At 41.4% G+C, this 5,875-nt stretch overlaps 1 pseudogene; it reads left to right on the top strand.

The window, feature by feature from the left end:
- Nucleotides 1-44: 44 nt before the first annotated feature.
- Nucleotides 45-4,267, top strand: LOC147945604 (uncharacterized; annotated as a pseudogene).
- The last annotated feature ends 1,608 nt before the right edge of the window (nt 4,268-5,875 follow it).

Raw genomic sequence — 5,875 nt, 5'->3', positions numbered from 1 at the left:
TTGATGTTTTTGTTGTTAATGAATACACAGTTAAGTTTCGAATCATGCATGAGGGTATGCAGCATCGGGTTCTCAACCGGGGGATGTGGAATCTTATGGACATTCCTATGATAGTTTCTAAGTGGACACCCTTTGTGGAGGAGGCTCAACCAGCGTTGAAGTCGGTTCCCTTGTGGGTTAAGATAAAAAATATCCCTCCGACTTTGTTCACGAATAAGGGTTTGGAGTTTTTGGCGAGTGCAGTGGAAAAGCCTATTCGTTTGCACTCTACAACTGAGAATTGTGTTAGTTTTGAGGAGGCACAAGTTCTGATTGAGGCGGATTTGACGAAGGAATTACCGGTGGAGTATGTGTTTATGGGTGAGGAAGAGGGAGAGTTGGACTCTGTTATTACATATAGTTACCCCTGGCTTCCACCGAAGTGTGGTTGTTGTAAAAAATGGGGTCATCTCAGTGCCACATGTATGTCCGCAAGGATAGTGGATGTGGCTGCGGCTACGCAACCAGAAAATGTTGATGTACTTGTTCCGCCTTCTGGTTCAAGTGTTATTAATGAAGGTGGTCAGGGGAGTGGTCTGGTGGAGGTTTCTTCAGAAACTTCACCTGACGAGGGTTTGATACCGCAAGCAAAGGAGGGTTTGGTGGTTAGTGCTATGGTGGAGGGGGTTGCATCCGAGGAGGTTGGGATGGAGACAGAGCAGGAGGGTTGGATCACACTAAAGTCAACTTGGGGGAGTCCTAGCAAAGTAAAAGACGTTGTGGCATCTCATGGTGGTTCGCTGTTAAAAAATTCTTTTGCAGCTTTGGGAACTGAAGTAGATGAGACCTCTGAACCACCTGCAGTAGACGGTTCCCTGGTTCAGGGGAATCCATTGGTCACGGTACGTCCACTGGATACTGCTATTAAACCAAAGATTTCGACAAAGGGGATCCCTTTAAGAATTTACTTGCCTAGAAGCACCAAAACGGCCCAGAAAACCGCTTCTACTCTTCCTGCACTTGTGACTAGGGACCAACCTAGAAATGAGGGGAGGAAGGCTTATTTCGTAATAAGCCTTGGGTTCTGCTAGGTGATTTTAACGAAACTTTGGATATGGTAGAACATTCCAGGGTGCACGATAGTCCATTGACCATAGCGGGAATGAGGGATTTTCAAGTTGTGGTTAATTCATGTTTGTTGGTGGACTTAACTGCCCACGGTCCCCTGTTTACGTGGTGTAACAAACGGGATGATGACTTGATACTTAAGAAATTGGATCGGGTGATGGTCAATGCCATTTGGGATAGTATATTCTCGCAAAGCTATACCGTTTTTGCTGCAGGGGGTTGTTCCGACCATCTCTATAGTCGGCTTATGGTCCATGGTGAGGCTAGTCCTCGAGTAAAACGACGACCGTTTAAGTTTGTCAATGTTTTGACAGAAATGGAAGAGTTCTTGCCATTGGTGAGTGACTATTGGAGTGAAACAGAGCCTTTGTTTTTATCAACTTCCACTCTCTTTCGATTCTCTAAGAAGTTGAAAGCACTAAAGCCACGATTAAGGACCCTGGCAAAACAGAGAATGGGGAATTTGGTTTGAAAGACAAAGGAAGCGTTTCAAACATTGTGTCACAAGCAGCAATCCAATTTTCAATATCCTTCACCACAAGCCATGGCGGAGAAGCATGAGGCATATAGGCGATGGGATTTTTTGGCAGATCTGGAGGAGAAATATCTCAAACAGAAGTCGAATTTGCATTGGTTTCAGGTGGGGGATAGAAATAACAAAACTTTTCACAAAACGGCTAAAGTAAGGGAAATGCAAAACAGTATCCGGGAAATACAGTGTCCTGATGGTCGTGTGGTTGTGACGGGTGAGGACATTAAAGTCGAGGCTGAAAGGCACTTCAAAGATTTTTTGCAGGACATTCCGAGTGACTTTGAAGGTCCAACAGTGGAAGGGCTGGAGAGTTTGTTGTTATACCGTTGTTCAAGGGTAGACTGCCAAGCTCTTGTGAATGAAGTGTCGGGTGAGGAAATTAAGAAGGCTTTGTTTTCCATGCCGAGTGATAAGTCTCCTGGTCCAGATGGTTACACAGTAGAGTTCTACAAGGCTACCATTCTTGCTCTCATCCCCAAAACTTTGGAAGCAAGGCCAATGAAGGATTATAGACCTATATCCTGCTGTAATGTGCTGTATAAGGTGATTTCCAAAGTTTTAGCTAATAGAATGAAGTGCGTCCTCCCCAAGTATATATCGAGTAACCAGTCGACTTTTGTTCAGGATCGGTTGTCGATTGAAAATGTGTTATTAGCCACTGAATTGGTTAAGGATTACCAGAAGGATTCCATCTCTAGTAGGTGTGCAATCAAGATTGATATCTCAAAAGCGTTTGATTCGGTTCAGTGGTCTTTTCTTTCTAAAGCTCTCACTGCGATGCAATTCCCGCCATTATTTATTCATTGCTTAATGCTCTGCATTTCTACAGCTTCTTTTTCGGTACAAGTGAATGGTGAATATCTGGTTTCTTTCGTAGTTCAAGAGGGCTTCGTCAAGGTTGTTCTCTTTTGCCGTATTTATTTGTCATTTGCATGGATGTTCTATCAAAGATGATGGGCAGGGCTGCGGGGGATCGTTTATTTGGTTATCATCCGCGATGCCAGCATCTGGGGCTCACACATTTGAGCTTTACGGACGATATTATGGTGCTTATCGATGGAAAGATACGTTCCATAAGAGGGATTGTTGATGTTTTTGAGGAGTTTGCTAAGATGTCAGGGACGAGACGTTCCATAAGAGGGAAATCTCTCCACCAAAGGATCCACATTGCCAGCCAGTATGGAAAAGTCCACAATTTATTTGGCTGGCAATGTGGATCCTTTGGTGGAGAGATTTCCCTTTGCAGTGGGGCGCTTGCCGGTTAGATACTTAGGGTTGCCGTTGGTTACTAAGCAACTTACTTATGCAGATTGTTCTCCTTTGTTGGAGCAAATTCGAAAGCGTATTGGTCCGTGGACAGCACACCATTTATCTTATGCAGGACGTTTCAATCTGTTTTCTTCTATCATCTTGAGTGTATGCAACTTTTGGCTTGGTGCTTTTTGCCTTCCTAAACATTGTTTGGATGCTATTGATTCGATGTGTGCGGCTTTTCTTTGGTCGGGACCAGATATGAATCCTAAAAAGGCAAAAGTCTCATGGGAGGTGGTCTGTAAACCCATAATAGAAGGGGGTCTAGGTTTGAGATCACTTAGCGAAGCAAATGTGGTTAGTTGTTTGAAGTTGATTTAGCGGGTTGTTTCGCAGGGTAGCTCGTTGTGGGTTCAATGGGTTCCTTCGAACTTGTTGAAACAGGGGTCTTTCTGGTCGGTGCAGGATACTACAAGTGTAGGTTCTTGGGTTTGGAAAAAGCTACTCAGATTCAGGGGTATTGCTGCTGCTTTATGTAGGGTAGAGGTGGGTAATGGGGAAAATACTTCGTTCTGGTTTGATATATGGTCGGATATGGGTTATCTCATGGAGTTGGTTGGTGAAGGTGGGGTTATTGATATGGGGATTAGTAAACAGTGTTCTTAAGCGGAAGCGTGGACCCATAGGAGACGGCGTCGACATCGTGGGAACTAGCTTAATGAAATAGAACGAGCTCTGTTTGCTAAGAGGGATGCAAGAGTGGAGGCTGCGGATAGAACACTCTGGCGAGGGAAGAATGATGTTTTCCGTCCAAAGTTCTCAACCAAGGATACTTGGAACCATATTCGAACCGCTTGTAGTTTGGTTTGTTGGCATAAGGGAGTTTGGTTTACTCATTGTATTCCCAAATACTCCTTTTGTGTGTGGTTGGCGGTTCAGGATCGACTTTCAACTAGAGCTAGAATGGTGTTATGGAACAATGGGGTTCTGGGGACTCTTGGATTTTGCAATTCTGCTCTAGAAACTCGGGACCATATTTTTTTCTCCTGTGCTTTTGTCTCGTCTATTTGGTCTGCACTGGCTAAAGGTTTGTTTAAGGCTAGCTATACAACGGATTGGGGCTCGTTTATAGCTCACATTTCGCAGTCTCAACTGCCCCGGGTTGAGGGTTTTCTTCTTCAATATGTTTTTCAAGTGGTGGTATATACGATCTGGCGAGAGCGAAATGAGAGAAGACATGGAGATGCACCGAAGTCTGTTGATCTTTTGATCGGCTGGGTGGAGAGACAAATACGCGACCAGCTTTTAGCTATTGGTCGTTTGGGAGATCGTCGCTATGATGAGGGTTTCCAACTTTGGCTACAGTCTCGAGTTTGATTTAACGAAACAATTTTGTTTTCAAGTACTAGTTCAGTTTTTAAGTTCTACATAAACGATGCACTAGTTGTAACACAATTATTTTTTTTTTTGAATATAATTTAACATTGAATTCAAAAAAAAAATTGATAATGTCATCTTATCTAATTTCTTAATGTAATTTGTATCGCATATCTGTGAGCTGTATGTTCGTCAGAGCTACTGATATGTATACTTATTTTCGGTTAAACGTTAGGAACCGATCTTACACTACAAGAAAACCTACATTTTGGGACTCTTGTTTGTGACTGTTTGTTTAGTCGCAAATATTTGCGACATTTTTGTGACTACTTTACTACGTATTGACGACAATAGAAAAGACGGATGGAAACGGGTCGCTTATTAATGACGAATGAAAACCGTCGCAAATTCGTCTCAATTTAGCCACTAAATTCGTAATATTTTGTGACTCCTTACTTTTCGTCGCAAAATAGACGCAATTTGTGACTACTTTGCAACTACCGTTTTGATACGTAATATTTGATTTTTGGAGAACTGTGTAGACATTGTGAGACTGATTTGCTACGGTATTGGGACGTCTTTGCAACCACATTTGCAACCGTTGTGCGACTAACACCTGAAGTAGCGACTCCTTTGAGACAATTTACCCACACTCGATCTTTTTGTATCTCATCTCAAATTTCATATTTGAGATGTATTTACATCTTTAGTTATACATTTATGCTTGTATTTGATTGACTTAGTCATTAAACTTTTTATAGGTCTTAAATTTCAATGCTTACAAAACAAACATGCACTACCTCCAAAACTATTTTTAGTATTACATATCACCATATAGAAAAATGTGTAGAACTTTAGAAGATTTTAAATATTGTGTTATAAAAACAAAGTTTTACTAACTCTTGCTATTGTATCTACTATTTTACTACTAATATGAGTGATTGATGTTGCAATTCAGCTCATAATGTGTGAAAATCAAGCTTTTGGGTTGCAACTAATAACAGACAGTCACAAAGGAGTAACACTTTGCGACTATCTTGCCAGTACTTTCCTACTGGTTGATTTTTGGAGAACTGTGTAGACATTGTGCGACTGATTTGCTACGGTATTGGGACGTCTTTGCAACCACATTTGCAACCGTTGTGCGACTCCTTTGAGACGATTTACCCACACTCGATCTTTGTATCTCAAATTTCATATTTGAGATGTACTTACATCCTTAGTTATACATTTATGCTTGTAATTAATTGAGTTTAGTCATTAAAACTTTTAAAGGTTTACAAATTTCAATGCCACTATTTTCCTACTATTCTGTTATATGACCAGTTTGCTACATATTTGCAACTTCATTGCTACTGGTTGTGAGACGGTTTTGTTACTGCGTTTTGACGGTTTATTTTCCCACCACTAATTTAGTGGATTGTGTCTAATTATTTTGGGACTCTTTTGTGACCAAAGAGAGACGTTGTTTCGTTATTAACTAGGTAAACACTTAACGATTAAACACTTGGTCCTTTCTTAAAACACTTGATCTAGGGTTTTCTCTCAAAAAGCCTCTCTACTCTCAAACAGATCTTATCTATCGATTCTCTCCTTCCTCAATCCAAT

Source organism: Camelina sativa, chromosome 4 (assembly GCF_030686135.1).
Source record: "Camelina sativa cultivar CO46 ecotype springtype chromosome 4, ASM3068613v1".
In the NCBI taxonomy this organism is placed as follows: domain Eukaryota; kingdom Viridiplantae; phylum Streptophyta; class Magnoliopsida; order Brassicales; family Brassicaceae; genus Camelina; species Camelina sativa.
This window is presented reverse-complemented; position numbering and strand designations above follow the sequence as displayed.